A 19,029-nucleotide genomic window follows, 5' to 3' on the forward strand; every position below is an offset into this window, starting at 1 on the left:
AATTAAATTGGTTAGTTAAGTTTGGAGAGAATGGAAGCATGAAGATTGCTATTTTGCACCTCATCATAATCAGTATTCTAATAAAAAGTCAAGCTCCATTGATGACGACAGAGGTAGAACAGAGGATCTTCTTGTGAAAATTTTGAACAAAGTTGAGGGAACGAACAAAATGGTCTGTGAATTAAAAAAGGACTTCATTTCACTCTCTAGAATGGTGTTATCCCATTTGGTCTCTATTAAAGAATTAAAAAATTAAATGGGTCTAGTCATCGCACGTATAGATGATAAAAGGGTAAATCCATTGTTGGCACAATCGCCAACCTCCAAAATGATGATCAAATGTTGGCGATGTGTGCATAGGGTAAAAATATAAAGGAAGAGCACATGACGAGAGACTTAGGTAGAAAATTACGCAATGCTCGATCAAAAGAAAGTTTGTCCCAAAGTCTACTTAATAAAGAGAAGAAACAGGTGGAAAGCATTGATGGATTGTTAATTGAAGAGGGAGAGTTTGATAAGTGGGGTCCTATGGACCCTCCTTGATAAATTGAGAAATACCAACGTCGTTCCACGATAATAACTAAGGCATTGTGTGGGAGGAAATCCATAAATGCCATTAGGATGGCTAATAGCTTTTTTATTATATTTTTATAGTTTTGATGATTAGTTTTTGTATATGAATAACTCATGCATAGGTGACACTATGTAGAGCTCTGCATAAGCTTAGAAAGAAAGAAGCATGCATAATTTGAGGTGAAAGCCAATCAAGAAAGTAATAAGATTCAAGTGAGTAGAAATACTGAATAGGGGAAAAGTAGGGGAGCAGACATGCCCTCGATTATCACGAACAGGGTCACCAAGCGTGATCACAACTATCCGCCTATCCGCGATCACAGTCAGTTAGCTATGAATTGAAGTTAGTTGATTCATCGAGTATGTCCCTAATTTCCTCGCACTCTCGCTAAAGTTCTTGATTGCGGCATTGGTCTAATCTCAAGATAATTGGTGATGGTCCAAAGTCTGAAAAGAATAGCGGCCTTTGATGGAGTTTCAGGGAGCACCCTTATCTCTTTATTAGCTATGATTATTCATGCAGTAGGAACACTGTAACTTTTTGGTTGGTGGTTTTTCCTTATTAATTTCATTTAGGCTTACATTATTTATATTGATTCACACTTTTCTGTTCTTTTGGATAATTCTTATCGTGATCCTTATTTGGGTTGTAATATTCGGGCACTCTAATGGTGTTCACATTTGCATGGATTAACTATTTTTTTCTGAGTTGGCTATTTTAGCCTAAATTTCATTAGACGAGTTATGCCTTTATGATTGGTTTCCAACCATAGGTGCAGGGGAAGTCTGAATACTCGTGGTACCATGGCCATAGAATGCAAGGAAGTCTACGTACCCATAGCATTGCTAATTTAGAGTTACATTAAGATCCATTGGTGAAGTCAGAGTAACCATGTGGTGGTTCACCCATACTATGAACCTCAATGTGAGACGATAACTTATATAGTTGCCATGATTAGCAAATCAAATATGGTGTAGATGAAAAAGCAAACAAGCCCCTCTATTTGAAAATTTCAAAATATTCAAAGGCATAGGCATGAGAAACTTTGTGACAAAATTTTTCCCTCTTCCTATGAGTCTAAAAGTTGATTTTGGAAAAACAATGAATACTTTATCTTATCTCGAGTGGGTAGAACAATTGAATCCCCTTGACGACATTCGCATGCCATATGTGTAAGGTTAATTATCTCCATCTCATGTGTACTTGTACTATCTAGAACTTGCCCTCTTAGTCTTTTAAAGATAATGTTTGACTGTGCTTGGTTGGTAAAATGATCATTGGGTATCTTGTGATTTTGGAAGTCCACTTTATCCTAAAGAGCCTACAAATATATAATAGTTACCTCTAGTCACCCTCATCGAGCCTTTGGACCTTTCTTTGGAAAACACATTACAAGGCGTGACCCATCTATTCATCCACTCTTGAACCCTATCCTCCATGAACTTGAGAATATAAATTGAGGCTAAAATCCTAAGTTGGGGGTGGTTGAAAGATAAAGAAGTATAGCAGGGTCCCTACAATCTTGAGAAAGTGAAGCTTTTTGGATTTGAATAAAGAAATGATCCCGTAAAGGAAAGGAAGGCTTATCTATACAAAAAAGCAAAAAAAAGTGAAGAGAGGGGTTGTATAAGAAGATAAAAATAGGAAAGTGGGAAAGCCTATAAAAAGCAAAGATAGGTAAAGTAGTAAAGTGAAAAGATGTGGGCAATAAGTAACGCATGATAAGAGTAAGATGTAGAAGTTCGAGGAGGGTGTAGCCTTGTGTTCCTAAGTTAATATCATACCCTACCCTAAACTTACATTACAAGCTCAACAAGCCCTTTGTGATTCCAAACCAAGTGTAGTCATTGTAGTGGTGATTGAAAATAGGGGCAAGCCTATGGCATGGTACTTGTTAACATGGAGAATTTCTTGAGAGAGTGAGTGGTTGCACTTAAAATTAATGTTGCATGATTAGTAACTAGGTGTGTTGAACTTTTCTTTCTCGTGAGGACGCGTGTGAGCTAGTTGAGGTGGGTTATTTTATCATCTCCCGCTCAATGAGGGTATAGCATGTAAGTCATTTTTAGAGTGTTAGTAGTTGTTACATGGTTTCCCACCAAAGTCTATTGCATCCTTCGCTATTCCACTTTATAAGGAGGGGTGCGGTTAGAAAATTCTTTGGCCATGTGTGAAATGCTATTAGTGGTGGCAATTAAGCTTGAGTATTCGTGATAGTAAGAGGGTATACATATGAAATTGTCTCATAATAAGTAGTAGCGTTGATTAAGGACAAACAAAGTCATAAGTTGGGGGTGTTGATGAGTGGTGAGTTTACCACTCATTCACACTCATTTTTCGTGCACATTACCTTGTTTTGAATGAATAAATGAGACAACATCTATGGGTAGACACAGTAATATCAACTCTTTGTAGGCATAAAGTTGAGAAGACCAAAAAAATGTGGATTGGAGCTGAAAATGATAAAAAGGGAGCAAAGAAGAGTGCAGCTGAAGACCTGGACTACATCAACCTCAGTTACCCTGACCACGGTCCTTTATCTACGATCGCAGATAGTCAAGACAGTCAGAGCAATGTAATCATAGCAAAAAATCGCAGTCGCAAGGTCACGGTCGTGGACAAATGTCTATGATCGCGGTTAAGCGGGAACAGTCCCAGGTACAGATCTGTTAAAACACTTAGACGCATCCCAATCCATATTTAAAAAAAATTCCTTCCTCTTTAGGGAACTTAGATCATAAGATATCTTGGAATTCAAGACTTAATCTGGGACAAGTGTGTAATTAATTTTGGGAGGATCAATTTCCTAGTTTCTTATGAAAGAATGGATGCTTTGAATGACCCAGATAGTATAGTTATCTTTACTTTCTTCATGAGTAGCCAGATAATTTAGTATTGGGATTATGTTGAATTAGTGTGTGCTTGTGGTGTAGGTATTGTTGTTTTTGCATCAATTTGAGATGTTGAGCATGGGTTTCACCATTGCTTGAGTTTATGAGTTGGAATTTAATGGGTGAAAACTCCAAATTTCCAAATGGATTTGATGGGTGAAAGATCTAAGATCTAGGAACCCTTCGTCATCCTCAAAATAGGGACTTAGACGAATATTGGGTAACCCATAACATCCTCGAAAGGGGTTATCGGGGGATAAGGCAATGGTGAACAACTAAGCCTATGGGTTACTACCCTTTGCAAACTTAGAAATAAGTGTTTAGGGATTGTTATTCATTTAAAGAGAATCATCCTAAAAGTAGGGATGCTTAGTTGTGGTTTTAGGTGGTTATACAAACTCTACACTTGTTAGGTGCTCGAAAGAGCCAATGAGTGAAATCGTTGTGGTTTTATTGAAAGACTGACCTCAACGACCTTCGACTTAGCCTATCCATTAATTAACAACTAAATTCCATACTAATCCAACACAATCCCGCACGCTTCATCTCTAAGAATACATGATCGCAAGAATTCTCCAAACCTTGAATTCAAATCAAAGATATCACTTACTAATTACTTGCTAAAGGTACTGTTAAAAAGGTTCCCAGACAAATTCCCCCTATTTAATTATATATGTCTTTTTTCTTCAGGATTCTGAATGACCTTATAGTAATTGGAACGCCCATAGGTCTAAAGTCTATAGCATTTACTCCTCGAGATTCGACCCTGATTTACATTGGGTTACTTGACAACGACTGCCTCACCCCTCAATTATGGGAGTGAATTGAACGTTATCAGTGAACAAAATTCTATTATGAAAAACTTATGAAAACACAAAAATTAAAATTCAAAAATTTTTAAATTTTCAAAAAATGTTTTAAAACCCATTTTTTGTAACAAACCCAAGATTGAATTCGCGGTAACAAGACTAAATGTTGCTCTAATACCAAAGAGTCGAATCAAAGTATGAAAATAAATGATAAAATATAAAATCAAATAACAAAGAAAAACGGCAAATGGATTGACATAAAAATAGAAAAATAATAAAATTAAAGGGCATATTAAACCCTAAATCCCAAAATGATTAATCCTATAAGAAGCACCTAATTCCTAAGAAATTGATTCACTCCCCACCACTGTTTTAAAACAAATTTCATTAATATCTTTCACGAAGCTTTCAAAATTCTCACGTGTATTTTTAATCAACATAAACTAAAAATGAAAAGCAAAATCCTAGCTATCTATAGCCTTGGACTAGCTATTACAAAATGGCCTGAAAATGACCCTAAACAAAGAAGGCCAAGTTGGGTGATACTCAAACCCTCCCCAAATACATAAGCAATCCTTTGGGCTATTTAGCGATTCATCTCTCATGCTTAAAGTTATCATCCAAATATGATAATAATTTTGGAAAACTTTTTCCAATCATGCACATTTTCGAGCTCCATTTTTTCATTCCAAGAAATTAGCGAGATTTCAAAGTGACAATTAATCAAAAAATCTTCCAATTCATCAGCTCGACTTTGTTTGTAAGATCTTGATGAAGCTCGGATTGCATCAATAGTGATTTGGATTATATCAGTGCTAACCGTGCTGACATCATAAGATTACCTTGTTATAACTACATTTCACTATAGCAACTTGATTTCTCTTAAATAGATTTTTTATGTTAGATTTTACTTTTCTATAATGACATTTAACCTATAATAGCAATTAAGTTTATTATGGTGGTATGGTGGTAGACCCTTTGTAAAATAACCTCTTAATAACAACATACTCAAATATAATATAATAATATTCTGTGTGAAATATATTATTTACAAATATCTAATTTAATGAAATAAACTATTTAAATGGTGCACATCAATTATTTCATAACTTCACGGGAAAAAACTATTAACGTTTACCTTTTTTAATATTAATGCTCGTTTTAAGTTTACATGCTTTTATTTATAACAACTAATGATATTTGAACATTGAATGCCAATATGCATACATAACATCACCTCTTTATAGAAACCACAAATATTGTCATTATAGAGAGGTTTCACAAATGATGCCACTATAGATAGGTTTGACTGTAACTTCTCGAATATTGTATATGTATTTTATATTATAATGTATCTATATTGTATATATAGTTACATGATTATTGATACTATATAAATAGTGTATATGATGTATATCTATGTATCAGATATGTATATACATTCATATACACCATTATACAATACATATCTACACTATATAGAGAGTTATGTAATGTATTGATATTGTATAATAGAATATAATCATCTATATATTATTTATAATTATTTATCAAAAACTTATATCTGGGAACTACCAGATTCCATCTTCTTCTTAAATAATCCTATAGCCCAATCTTTGATAAGGATGCAACTTAAATGCCATTAAACTGTCAATTTGAAGTTGCCTTATAGAAATGGAATTTGAAAAGAATTAGATCCCAATGATTGTAATATGCTTGATAAGGATATTTATGATTTTAGGTTGTTATCTAAATTAAATTTGAGCAGAAATTATTTTTTTTATTTTGCGGACATCTATCTTTTTTCTCAACTCTGACACCTTAACATTACAGATTGTGACAATCTTAAGATGCTTCACTATCTTCCTTAAAATCATTGGGAATTATATGCATATGATTCTCTATCCAAATATCGTATCTTCTTTAAACCAAGTTACAAAGAGTTTTATTTAATCTCATTTATAAATTCTAGTTACGAACAACACTAATCAGCCAAGGGCAGTGATATCTTACTAATGGTATTGATAATGTCTAATAATAGAATATGCTTATTACAATAGTACAAAATATTATTAATTCTTTTACATAACTCCTTTCCACTAATTAACATGGAGATATCAAAGGAAGAGCGGAAGAAACTAATAAGAAGAATGGTACAAAATGGCTGCTAGGCAATTTTAACAAAAATGGCTGCAAATTCTTTCAATCTTGACTAACTCTAAATCTCCTCTAGGAACTCCCAAATTTTAGATATGCGGTCCATTCGATATTTTGAATCTTTTGATTCATTATTCATATGAAATAATTTTTATTTGCTGCATGTCAAATTTCATAGAAGCAATAGGAAGAAGAATAAAACGAAGAAGAAGAAGAAGAAGAAGAAGAAGAAGAAGAAGAAGAAGAAGAAGAAGCTGGAGATGATGATAATGGTCATGAACGAAGAAGAAAATGAACGACAGAGAAGAATAATGGAGAAAATGCAAAAGAAGTTGACATTTTTTGGGTAAAGAAGATGGCTGAGTGGCTATTTCTCAAAATATACATGGTTGAAAGTCAATTTGAGTAAGAAAAGAATATATGATCATTTTTTGTCTAAGAAATTTATCTCAATGGACATTTTGTCTAATTTTTCCATCAATAATACCATCCAATAGAGTAACTTATTGTCATTTTTATCAAAATAAATATTTCAAATAATTATTTTATTAAAGAAATTATTTCATGCGTTTTACTTTACTTTTTGCTCTTTTAGAGAATTTTTTTCTAAAATAGTTATCATTTTGAAAAATAAGACATAATTGAGTATATTTTTTTCTATTTTGTCCTTAGAATTATTATTCATATAAGAAGTAATAAATATTGACAAATTAAATCTAAAATCTAAGTGAAGATCCTGTACGTAAACTTAAATATTGTGATTATTAACAGCGCACATGCAGGTGTACGTGGTCTATAAAGTAATAAAGTGGCTTTCAAGAAAGACGAGTATCGATCCCACAGGGACTTGTTTCAACAACAATTCAATTCTAGTTCACCTTTTAGATTAATTTAGTGCAAGTGTAACCAAAAAGTGAGTTTTGAAATTGTAACTAAAAGTAAAGTAACAATGTGTAAAGTAAAGTGTTGAAACAATCAATGGACTAAAGCCAACGGTTAAAGCACTCTGAACAATCATATTACATTATTGAATTTCATTTGTTAAATCGCTTATCTTGGTTTTTGATTTTAGGGTTAATTACATGAACATGATCACCCGACCTCTAACTGTTTACCTAATTTAGACATTATAACTACATCGTTGAGCGGGGATGTAATAATCCAATTAAGTTCTTTAAGATATCATCCTACATGTGAATCAAGTAAGCTTCTAGGTACATTCCTGTCCTAGATGCTAATTCAAATTCCTTATTTTATAAAAGAATACAAACCATACTTTTTTTATCTCCAAGTTCTATCTACCTATTCCCTTTTTCGAGATGAAAAAGTAGATAATTAATATATTTTCTGGGTGATTAATCAATCAAATACTTGAAAAAAAAATGAATATAGAACCAATAATGATAATCAAATTAAACAAACTTAATTCAAAATAATAATAATCATCTTCTTGGCTTTAATTCCGGAGAGGAGGTTTCTAGTCACTCAAGCCATAATCATGATCAAAAAGATTGAATACATGCTATAATCTAAAAGAAAGCAAATTAAAGGAATAGAAAACCTAATTAGAAGTTACAGTAGCTCCTCAATGCTCCAAAATGTTCCCTGATGGTTAATAATGTGTATAATAATCTATTTATAGTACAAGAAAAGATTCCTAAGCCGTGTAGGACAAGGGCCTCTTTTTGACCATGCTTGAAGTTTGTGATGCGGTGTATTGGTAATCTCATTGGGAGGAGTGGAACGATGCATCATGTATTTCATAGAATGTATGGTGCATCACATTGGCTTCTGCACAGGCAGAAGAGACATGATGCGTTCATATAGTGTTGGCTCACTGGAAGTTACGTCCAAAATTTTGGTTAAGTGTTGAACGTCTTATCTTTTTTCCATGCCTTTTATAGTGTATTTCCAATAAATTTCCAGCCTTTATATCATCAATATATCACCATATTCATCATACAAATCTTCCTACATAATCACACACCACATATTAGCGATCATAACAACACAATATCCTCAATAACGCATCAAAAATACAAGCTAAGATAAGACTAGTACGCAATGATCTTCACTTATTGTTTTGACTCTTATTTTGATCCAATTGACCCTTGAACATTATAAAAAAGTTGTTTCACATATAAATAAACAATAATAACCTTATAAACTCATTAAACACGTTAGAACCCAACACTATAGACTAGACAAATACCTAGCTCAAGCTAGTCACACTAGTTTTCTTGGTTGAATTCTAAATGATCAATTTGAATCAAAACACATGTGAAAACACCATTAAACATTGTAATCACATACATAGACACTTAGATTCACATTTACATCATTATCAACACATATAGCATATGAATCATCCTTAAAACAAGGCTAAATAGGCTAAAATAGCAATGTTAGAATGCATAAATGCACCTAACATCAATCATTTAGATTAATTCTTTTTTATTTATTGAAGAGATATTAGAGAGAGAATATTTATTTATTTTTGGACTAAAAGCTGGCTTTGGACCTTTTTATTAAAACAAAGTAACACATATTTACAAGGCACATAGGCCCAAGTCCTGCTCCAACGATCATAGAAAAAAGGAAATAAGAAACAATCAGCTCCTATAAAATTTAAAACAAAAACACAATCAAAAAGGAAAGCTAAAAGAAAAAGGCAAGTAAAAAGACACATAGTGAGTTGAATCCTTGATTTAAGCGCTCCACCTGAGCAATCCTCATTGATATAGAAAGTGAGTCGAGGCCGCAACAACAGACATCGGGTTTTTCAAGCTAAATGACCCATATTTATTTATTACTAGCTTGAATTCCTATTTTAGCGATCTCTCTTACCTCTTTAACTTTATTAATATTTTTATAGAAATCACTCAGGAAACCTCATAATCTCTCACATGTGTTACAATTTTTTCCTAAAAATAAAGTCTTAGTCAATATTGATAAACACTAGAGGCTATATCTGTTGCTTCTCCATTTATTTCCACTAGTAATTTCTAGATTTAGGCTTGTGAAGGAGTCTTGTTGTTTCGTACTGATGTTTGTCTAGTTTTTAAATTTTTCTTAGAGTGACGAACCTCATACAAATTTGATACCACCACCATAGTAATCCTTAACAAACATACAAATTATCGATATAAAAAATACTACCCTTAATATGTTATATGTTTAGTTGTATGGGCTTCAATTAGAATCTGAGGATGTTATGCATGGTATGACTAATATAATTTCGTGTGATTTCCTCTTTCTATTAAACTTGTGTAACGTTAATGTCCATATCTATTTTCTCTAGTAAGTATTATTACTAAGAAACCCATTCCTTGATCCATATAAAAGGGATTTGAAGTTTATCAGACAGTAGGATTTGCTGTGCTTTTTGTGATAGTTGTTGTATTTACTTGTTCCTTTATCTGTGCTTATGACCTATACCAATACTTTCAAAATAAACAACATTGTTAGCTAAAAAATCTGCCAGCTGGTTTTCTTCTCTGTAATTGTGTTTGATATGTAGCATACCCTTTTTTCGCCTTTCATTTATTAAGTCTACTCCTCTACTTAGATTCCATGGACAATCCCAAGATCTATCTAGTATCTTGTGTATAGTTAATGAATCCGTTTCTATAATAAGTGGAAACAATTTATGTATCACATAATACTCCATCCCTTCTTGAATAATAAGTTCTTCTGTATTTAAATAGTGTTAGGGATGATTTTTTCTTCAGCATATACCAAATCTCATTCACTATTTCTAATGAAAAAATTCGAGAGCTATTAGTTCCATTATGTAAGACCCCATAAAATTTCTAAGCTTCATTCATCCTTTTAGGCTTGTCAAGGGGTCTCAGACTTAGAAAATTTTTGCTAAGTTCCCAGACTTAATTTATTTTTGGCCTTCGAAAGTCGTCAATCTCATTTTGTCACCTTAATGGTCCATATTTTTGTTTATTCATGATTAGAGAGGTAGATAGGTGTTCTCAGATAAGTTTTAGATTTTTTAGAACTCGTTTAGACGACGTTAGGTGTCCCAAAATAGTGGACTAACATGATCTTCGCACGCCGCGTCACCTATCGCGTTGCTTAACATTGCTGCAGGGATTGCCAATAATAAAAACTGAGGCTTGGGGCGATCATGGTGTGACATATTGGGTATCACGTCGATGCCCAGTTTTTAGTCATTAAGTGTTCGCATTTTTAAGGGCAAAAGGGTCAATTTTCCACCCTTATATAAGCCTATAACATGAGTTTCAGCTAGGTTTTCACCAAAATATAGTTTTTTTCTCTCAAATTCCCTCAAGAACAAGTTTAGGGTTTTCAATTGAAGGTTCTAATCTAGGAGATTCCACCGTTAATCTTCAAAAAACTTCCATCTAATGTATGTAAAGTGTTGATTCATGGGTTCCTTTCACCCATGAAGCTCAAGAAACCCTTTTAAAAATATAAATTTTGAATTCCATCTTATGAATTAAATCATATCCATGTTTATGTTGTTGTATGATTACCAAGTTGAAATATTTAATACATATAATCAAATTATGTTAGCATATGGTTGGAATTATTGTATTTGAAGTGAAAAATATTGCGATGATGTATTATTTTAATGTTCATGCCTAAGCCTCAAGTTATGCATGCATAGTATTTACTAAAATGCCTAAAAGAATAAGAATTATACTTCATGACCCAATTACGACCAAATTGATGAATTTATGCTTTCCCCTTATGTTCACAATGACCTCCATGTTATTGTTATTCATTGTAATGGTTCGGTGGAATGCACATGAGATTAGACTTACGAAATTATGAGATAATTTATATGTAATCCTATTCATGTGTAAGCTTATGACATACAAATACTTCATGAAAATCCCCAATGTTTGTACTATGAATTGTTGACTATGATCATGTGTTCAAGAAGTGTCATGTCTTGTCAGAATCATGCTATTGAGTCCTGGGGGTACTTGTACCCAAAAACATAGCTGTGTGCCTAGAACCAGTGTCAGTTTTAAAATAATCTTAGTCACGCCATGATCAGTAGTATTCTCAATCAGTTTCAAAACTCAGTAGAATTCAGTCAGTTACATGACTCAGGAAAAACTCTGTAATCTTATGAACTCAGTCAATTAATAGGATTCAGTAACATTCCATCAGTCCATGGAACTCAGTGAACTCGGTCTAGTTCATATCAATATAATCAGTTCAGTGTCTACTATGTTGAGAGTAGGATTCAGCACCAAGCAAACCTCAAGGATGAGGGAACACATTGACAGTAAAGGGTGTGAGCCTTAGAATCAACCCTTGCATTCCAGAACTATGTAGCCAGCATAGAAATGAGACATCAACACTAACAGTTGAGGGTTGATAGGGTAGTTTAACCTAATAGATAAGGGTCCCACTGTTCTCCTTTGGGAACACTACCAGATGAGGGTTACACAGCTTGTCCTTACTAGCAGCATAGTATTGACACCCTTCCAATTGAGGTTACAGATTGGACCCCAACTCCATACAGAAAAAGGGGCATATTGGTTAGATAACTACTTCCCACAGTCTAAGTCTTAGTCTCAGTAAAAGAACTCAGAGAGTTCTTTAAATTCAAGACTATCAGATATAGTCACTCAGTTCAGTATGGAACTCAGTTAGTTCTATCAGGATCAGGACTATCAAACACAGTCACTCAATTAGCAGTATAATAGTTATACAAAACTCATATTATCAGTATTCAGACTCAGTAGTCAGTATTATCACGATATCATTTACAGTTATGTATTCATGTATGTATTCTGATATTCATGTTCTTCAATCAGTTAGTATTGTTCACGCATATGAACCCCATGCATTCAACCTACCTCACTTGGCATACCAGTATATTCAGACGTACTGATGCATACTTTTCTTCTATGCTATGGTGTTTTATACCATAGTTTCAGACGCTCAGGTTCTTCATTGCACTTAGCTTCAGATTCAGCCAGAAACAGTAAATTTGCAGTGAGTCCTCATCATTCAAGGATAGCACGATTATTTTATTATTTCATTATTTCAGTTTTAGTAGATGGAGTTAGTTGGGGACATGTCCCATCAACTCCAAAGTTTTTAGACAATTTAGAGGCTTTCAGACTAGTACGTTTAGACAGTTATTTCATTTTCGGTATTGATATATCGTATTTCCAGATGTTATATTTTATCAAATATTTGAACCTTATGTCCTTTCAGCACTTTTATTCCATATTTATACAGTTTATTATGCAGTGCTTAGTTATAAATATCTGTTATAGGTTAGCTTATGGTCCTTTGGGATTGCTAGCACTGTGTAACATTCTAGGTATCATATTCGGGGCGTTACAAACTTGGTATCAAAGACTAAGGTTTAACAGTGTCCTAGTAAGTCTAAAAAGTCACATCTAGTAGATCTTGTGCATGGGTATGTTACGTGCCACATTTATGTACAGGAGGCTATAAGATTTTTAGGAACAGTTTCCCTTTTTTCAGTATTAATGTCATTCCAGTGAGCATGAGGTCAAATTTAACTTTCAGTCAAATCCGTTTCTCCTTTTTTGCTTACACAACATGCCTCCCAAAAGAAGAAACGGAAATCAGTTAGCCCTTCAGCCCATCCAAATATATCCCTTAGACGAACATGTTTCTATTGAAGAGTTTAGAGTTGCATTCACTACTCTTGATAATTCAGTTGCTGCCCAAAATGAATGACCAGTTGTCGTTCTGGCCAACCCAGTTGCTAATTCAGCTACAGCTAGAATTTGGGACTTCACCCGAATGAATCCTCCATACTTCTTCAGGTTTAAGTCAGATAAGGACCCTCAGGAATTCCTTGATCAGGTTCAAAAAGTTATAGATATCATGGGGGTTACCACTTGTGAGAGTGCTGAGCTAGCTACATATCAGTTGTAGGATATGGTTCACACATGGTTCAAATAGTGGAAGGCAAAGAGGGCTATAGATGCAGGGCCTATTGAGTGAGGGGAGTTTACCACTGCATTTATGGATAGATTCTTTTCCATAGAGCTGAGAAAAGCTAAGGTTTTAGAATTTATCAACCTCAGGTAGGGTAACATGACAGTGAAAGAGTATTCTCTTGAGTTTACACAATTATCTAGATATGTTTCTCAAGTAATGACAGACAACAAGCATAAGATGAGTAAGTTTGTTTCTGGAGTAAATGATAGTATAGTCAATGAGTGCAAGTAGGTGATGTTTATTAATGAGATGGACATATCCAGACTTATGATCCATACTCAACAGATAGAAGAGTAGAAGATTAAGATGAGAGAGAAGCAGAATAAGAGAGTAAGGATAGGTAGTTTCTACTTTGCTCAGCCTAAGTCAGAGGGTGGGAATCGTTCTCAGTTATGCCAAAAGTTATTCATTCCAGCTTCTTCCTCAGCCAATGCCCCAGTGCCAAAATTCAGAGATGAATAACAGGGATAGGGCTTCAGGCCCTAAACCTCAGGGAAGTATTAGCAGTGCCCACACTCATCATCTTTGTCATACTTGTGGTAAAAACCATCAGGGTATTTGCAGAGCTAGCAGCGACGTATATTTTGGATGTGGCAAGCCGGGACACAGGGTCAGATATTGCCCCTAGTCAGGCTTTCGAGGTCAGCATAACCATTCCTCAGCTCAGTTCGATCACCCGAACCAGCGTAATTACTAGTATGTTATAGATCTTTTACTTGCAAGTTTACGCTTTGCTAGATCTAGGGGCATTTTTGTCTTTTGTTACTCCTTATATAGCAGTTGATTTTGAAGTTAGTTTCGAAATTATAGCAGAGCCCTTTTTAGTCTCTACCCCAGTGGGTAAGACTATCTAGCCCGGCGGGTATACAAAAACTGTCCAGTTATGGTATCTCAGTAAGTTACATCAGCAGACTTAGTCAAATTAGAGATGACTGGTTATAATGTCATTCTCAGAATGGATTAGCTTTATTCCTGCTATACCATATTCAAATGCAGAAATAGAGTTGTCCAGTTTCAGTTTCCGAATGAACCTGTCCTAGAATAGAGGGGTAGTACTTTAGCTTTCAGAAGTCAGCTTGTTTCCTACCTTCGGGCATGGAAAATAATATCTAAGGGATGTGTTTATCATTTTGTTCAAGTTAAGGACACTAGTGCCGAAACTCCCATTGTAGTACTTTAGCTTTCAGAGGTCAGCTTATTTCCTACCTTCGGGCATGGAAAATAATATCTAAGGGATGTGTTTATCATCTTGTTTAAGTTAAGGACACTAGTGCCGAAACTCTCATTCTTGAATCAGTCCCAGTAGTGAATGAATAATTAGATGTCTTTCCCGAAGATCTTCCAAGGATTCCTCCCGGAAGGGAAATAGACTTTGGCATTGATCTTCTTCCAGATACTCATCCTATATCTATTCCTCCATATAAAATGAAACCAGTAGAACTCAGAGAATTGAAAGAACAGTTGGATCTCCTATATAAGGGATTCATCAAACTTAGTGTGTTCCCATAGGGTGCACCAGTCTTATTCGTGCGAAACAAAGATAGTTCTCTTATAATGTGTATTGATTACCATCAGCTCAATAAAGTCATGGTCAAGAACAAGTATCCACTTCCCAGAATTGATGACTTGTTTGACCAACTTCAGGGTGCCAGTTAGTTCTCTAAAATAGACCTCAGATCTGGTTATCATCAGCTCAGAGTCAGAGAATATGATAGTTCAAATATAGCTTTCCAAACTTAGTATAGTGACTTTGAATTCTTAGTCATGTCCTTTGGCCTTACCAATTCCCCAGCGGCCTTCATGGACTTGATAAACCAAGTCTTCAAGCAGTACTTGGACATGTTCATTATATTCTTTATTGATGACATCCTTGTTTACTCTCGCAGTGTGTGTGATCATATAGAACATCTTAGAATAGTGTTGTAGACTCTCAAAAATCATCAGTTGTTCGCCAAATTCAGTAAGTGTAAATTTTGGCTAAGGTTAGTAGCCTTTCTTGGTTATATCATTTCTGGTGATGGCATTAGAGTTGATCCTCAAAAGACTGAAGCTGTAAGAAACTGGCCTCGCCCTGTCTCTCCATTAGATATGAAGAGTTTCTTGGGTTTGACTGGCTATTACAGATGGTTTGTTAAGGGATTTTCTTCTATTTCATCCCCTTTGTCCAGAATGACTCAGAAGAAAGTTAAGTTTCAGTGGTCAGATCCTTACGAGAAGAGTTTTCAAAAGTTGAAGACTCAACTGACCTCAGCTCTAGTTTTGTCTCTTCCAAACAGTTCAGATAGGTTTGTTGTGTACTGTGATACATCCAGATTGGGTTTGGGTTGTGTCCTCATTCAGAATGGTAAGGTCATATACTACGCCTCCAGACAGCTTAAACCCCATAAGAAGAATTATCCGATTCATGATCTTGAGTTAGCAGCCATAGTTCTTGGCTTAAATATTTGGAGGCATTACTTGTATAGGGTGCATATAGATGTGTTCAAAGATCACAAAAGCCTTCAGTACGTATTCTCTCCGAATGATTTTAACCTCTATCAAAGAAGGTGGTTAGTGATTTTGAAAGACTGTGACATGAGTGTCCTTTACCATTCCAGCAAGGCTAATGTAGTGGCCGACACTCTCAGTAGACTGTCTATGGGTAGTTTTGCTCATGCTGGGGACAGTAAGAAGAAGTTAGATCAGGAAGTGCATCAGTTTGCCCGACTAGGTATTTTCTTAGTCAATTCAGTGAAAGGTAGTATTTGGGTTCAGAACAGCTCAGAATCATCTCTAGTTTTCAAGGTAAATTAAAAATAGGATACAAATTCCTGTATAATCAAGTTGAAAGAGTCATTCAGAGATTAGAAGGTTGAGGTTTTCTCCCAAGGGGGAGATGGTGTATTACGTTGTCAGGGTCATCTGTATGTGCTAGGTGTAGATGACTTGAGGTAACAAATTCTTGCAAAAGTGCATGGTGCGCTATACTCTATTCATCCATGGGCCACTAAGATGTACCGTAACTTGTGGAATATTTATTGGTGGAGTGGTATGAAGAGAGATATTATAGAGTTTGTGGCTAAGTGATCTACATGCCAACAGGTTAAGATAGAGCATCAGAAGCCTAGTAGGTCCATACAAGAGTTTAATATTCCCACTTGGAAGTAGGAAGAAGTGAACATGGACTTTGTGATGGGTTTTCCCCATACTCATCATCAGCATGATTCAGTTTGGGTCATTGTAGCCAGTATGACCAAATCAGCTCATTTTTTTCCAGTCCATACCTCTTATTTAGTCGAGGATTATGCCAAACTCTACATTACGGAGTTGGTCAGATTACATTGTATCCCATTGTATATTGTCTCAGATAGAGGTACCCAATTCACTTCTCAGTTTTAGAAGGCATTCCAAAAGGGTCTAGGTACCCGAGTTCACCTCAGTGCAGTCTTTTATCCCCGGATAAATGGTTAAGCAGAAAGGACCATCCAGACTTTAGAAGATATGCTGCAAGTATGTGCAATTAATTTCAAGGGTAGTTGGGATGACCACTTGCCTTAGATTGATTTTGCATACAATAACAGTTATTATTCCAGTATTAAGATGGCTCCATTCGAAACTCTCTATGGTAGGAGATGCAGATCTCTAATTGGTTGGTTCAAAGTGGGTAAGTCCATAGTAGTATGGCCTGACTTGGTATTTGATACCTTAGAGAAAGTCCAGTTGATCAGACAAAGGCTCAAGACAGCTCAGAGCCGACAAAAATCGTATGCAGATGTACACAGGAAAGATCTCGAGTTTGAGATTAGTGATCATATTTATTTGAAAATATCTCCCATGAAATGAGTGAAGCAGTTCGGCAAGAATAGACTGCTCAGTGTCCGATATGTCGGTCCCTTCAAAATTCTTAGTTGCTTTGACAAGGTAGCTTATGGGCTCGAATTGCCTTAAGATCTAGCCTCAGTCCATCCAGTGTTTCATGTCTTCTTGCTTAAGAAGTGCATAGATGACCCAGCAGTTGTAGTTCTTATAGAGGGCATACACGTTCAAAACAACCTCTCTTATGAAGATATTCAAGCCAAAATCCTTGACTACCAGACTCATAGACTGAGGAACAAAGAAGTTCCTCTTGTCAAAGTTCTTTGGCAGAATCAGACCATTGAGGGAGCTACTTGGGAAGCAGAAGTAAACATGCAAACCAAGTGCGCTCACTTTTTCTCTACAAACTCATACTCAACCCAAGGTAATAGCTTTTATTAAAGCTTATTCATTTTCATGTTTAAATTTCAGTTACAACTTGGTATTCAGTTTCATGCTCAGATTTCTATTATAAACTTGGTATCAACTACCATTGTATTTTCAGTCATGTGTTCATGCATTATGTCAATCATGTATTCGTGCATCAGATATGTATGAATAAGTGAATCAGTACTCCCAATCATGCATCCATGTATCAGTTCAGTCATGAAATCATGCATCAAATATGCATGCTCAGTATGAATCTCAGTAAATCAGTAATGCCAATCATGTACTCATATTTCAGTTGTTTATGATCAGTATATACTTCAGCTTATCATTTCTTCCATCTTAGTTAGTCTAATTCGACGATGAATATTCCCAAAGGGGAGATATTGTAAGACCCTACAAAATTTCTAAGCTTAATTCATCCTTTTAGGCTTGTCAAGGGGTCTCAGACTTAGAAAATTTTAACTAAGTTCCCAAAATTAGTTTATTTTTGTCCTCCAAAAGTTGGCAATCTTATTTCATGACCTTAATGTTACTTAATGGTCTATATTTTTATTGATTCATGATCAGAGAGGTCGATAGGTGTTCCCAAATAGGTTTTAGATTTTTTGGAACTCATTTAGACAACGTTTAGTGTCCCAAAATAGTAGACCAATGTGATCTTGGCGCGCCTCATCGCATATCATGTTGGTTAACATTGTTGCAGGGACTGCCATTAAAAAAATTAAGGCTTGGCGCGATCATGGTGCGACGCGTCGGGTATCACGTCGATGCCTAATTTTCAATCATTAAATATTCGGGTCTTTAAGGGTAAAAGGGTCAATTTCCCACCTCTATATAAGCCTATAACACGAGATTCACCTAGGTTTTTACCAAAATATAGTTTGAATTTGTGGAAACAATCCCTTTATTTTTCATGAATAAATCTAAAGATCACTTTGTTAATGAAAGCACTCAGATTGATACCGAGATCTGTATTTGTCTTTGTATTCTCTTTTTAGGCAGTAATACTAGATTTGTGTGAATGATTGTCCTAGGAAGAGTATGACCCTAAAAAAATGCATGTACTACTTTAACAATATCTTGTCCTTACTATCTCCTAGACGTCTTGAAATATTGGCTTTCCAGACAATCTGGACCACTTTCACTACTTCCATTCATCTTTAAATATGACCTTTTCATTTCCATCATGTTTGGATTCCTACATAACTGATCATTTGTGTTTATACAGATCATGTTTGGCATACAATCCAAAAGAAATAAGTATTTATACTATTCCACCTATGAAACTATTTGTGCTAGAATAAAATAAACTTTTCAGCCATCAAAGCCTCCTCTTAAAGTAATCCCTTCACTTCTTAAATTTTTTTAAATCTATGACTTTCTTCTCCTTCCTTTCACC

Source organism: Capsicum annuum, chromosome 7, assembly GCF_002878395.1.
Source record: "Capsicum annuum cultivar UCD-10X-F1 chromosome 7, UCD10Xv1.1, whole genome shotgun sequence".
In the NCBI taxonomy this organism is placed as follows: domain Eukaryota; kingdom Viridiplantae; phylum Streptophyta; class Magnoliopsida; order Solanales; family Solanaceae; genus Capsicum; species Capsicum annuum.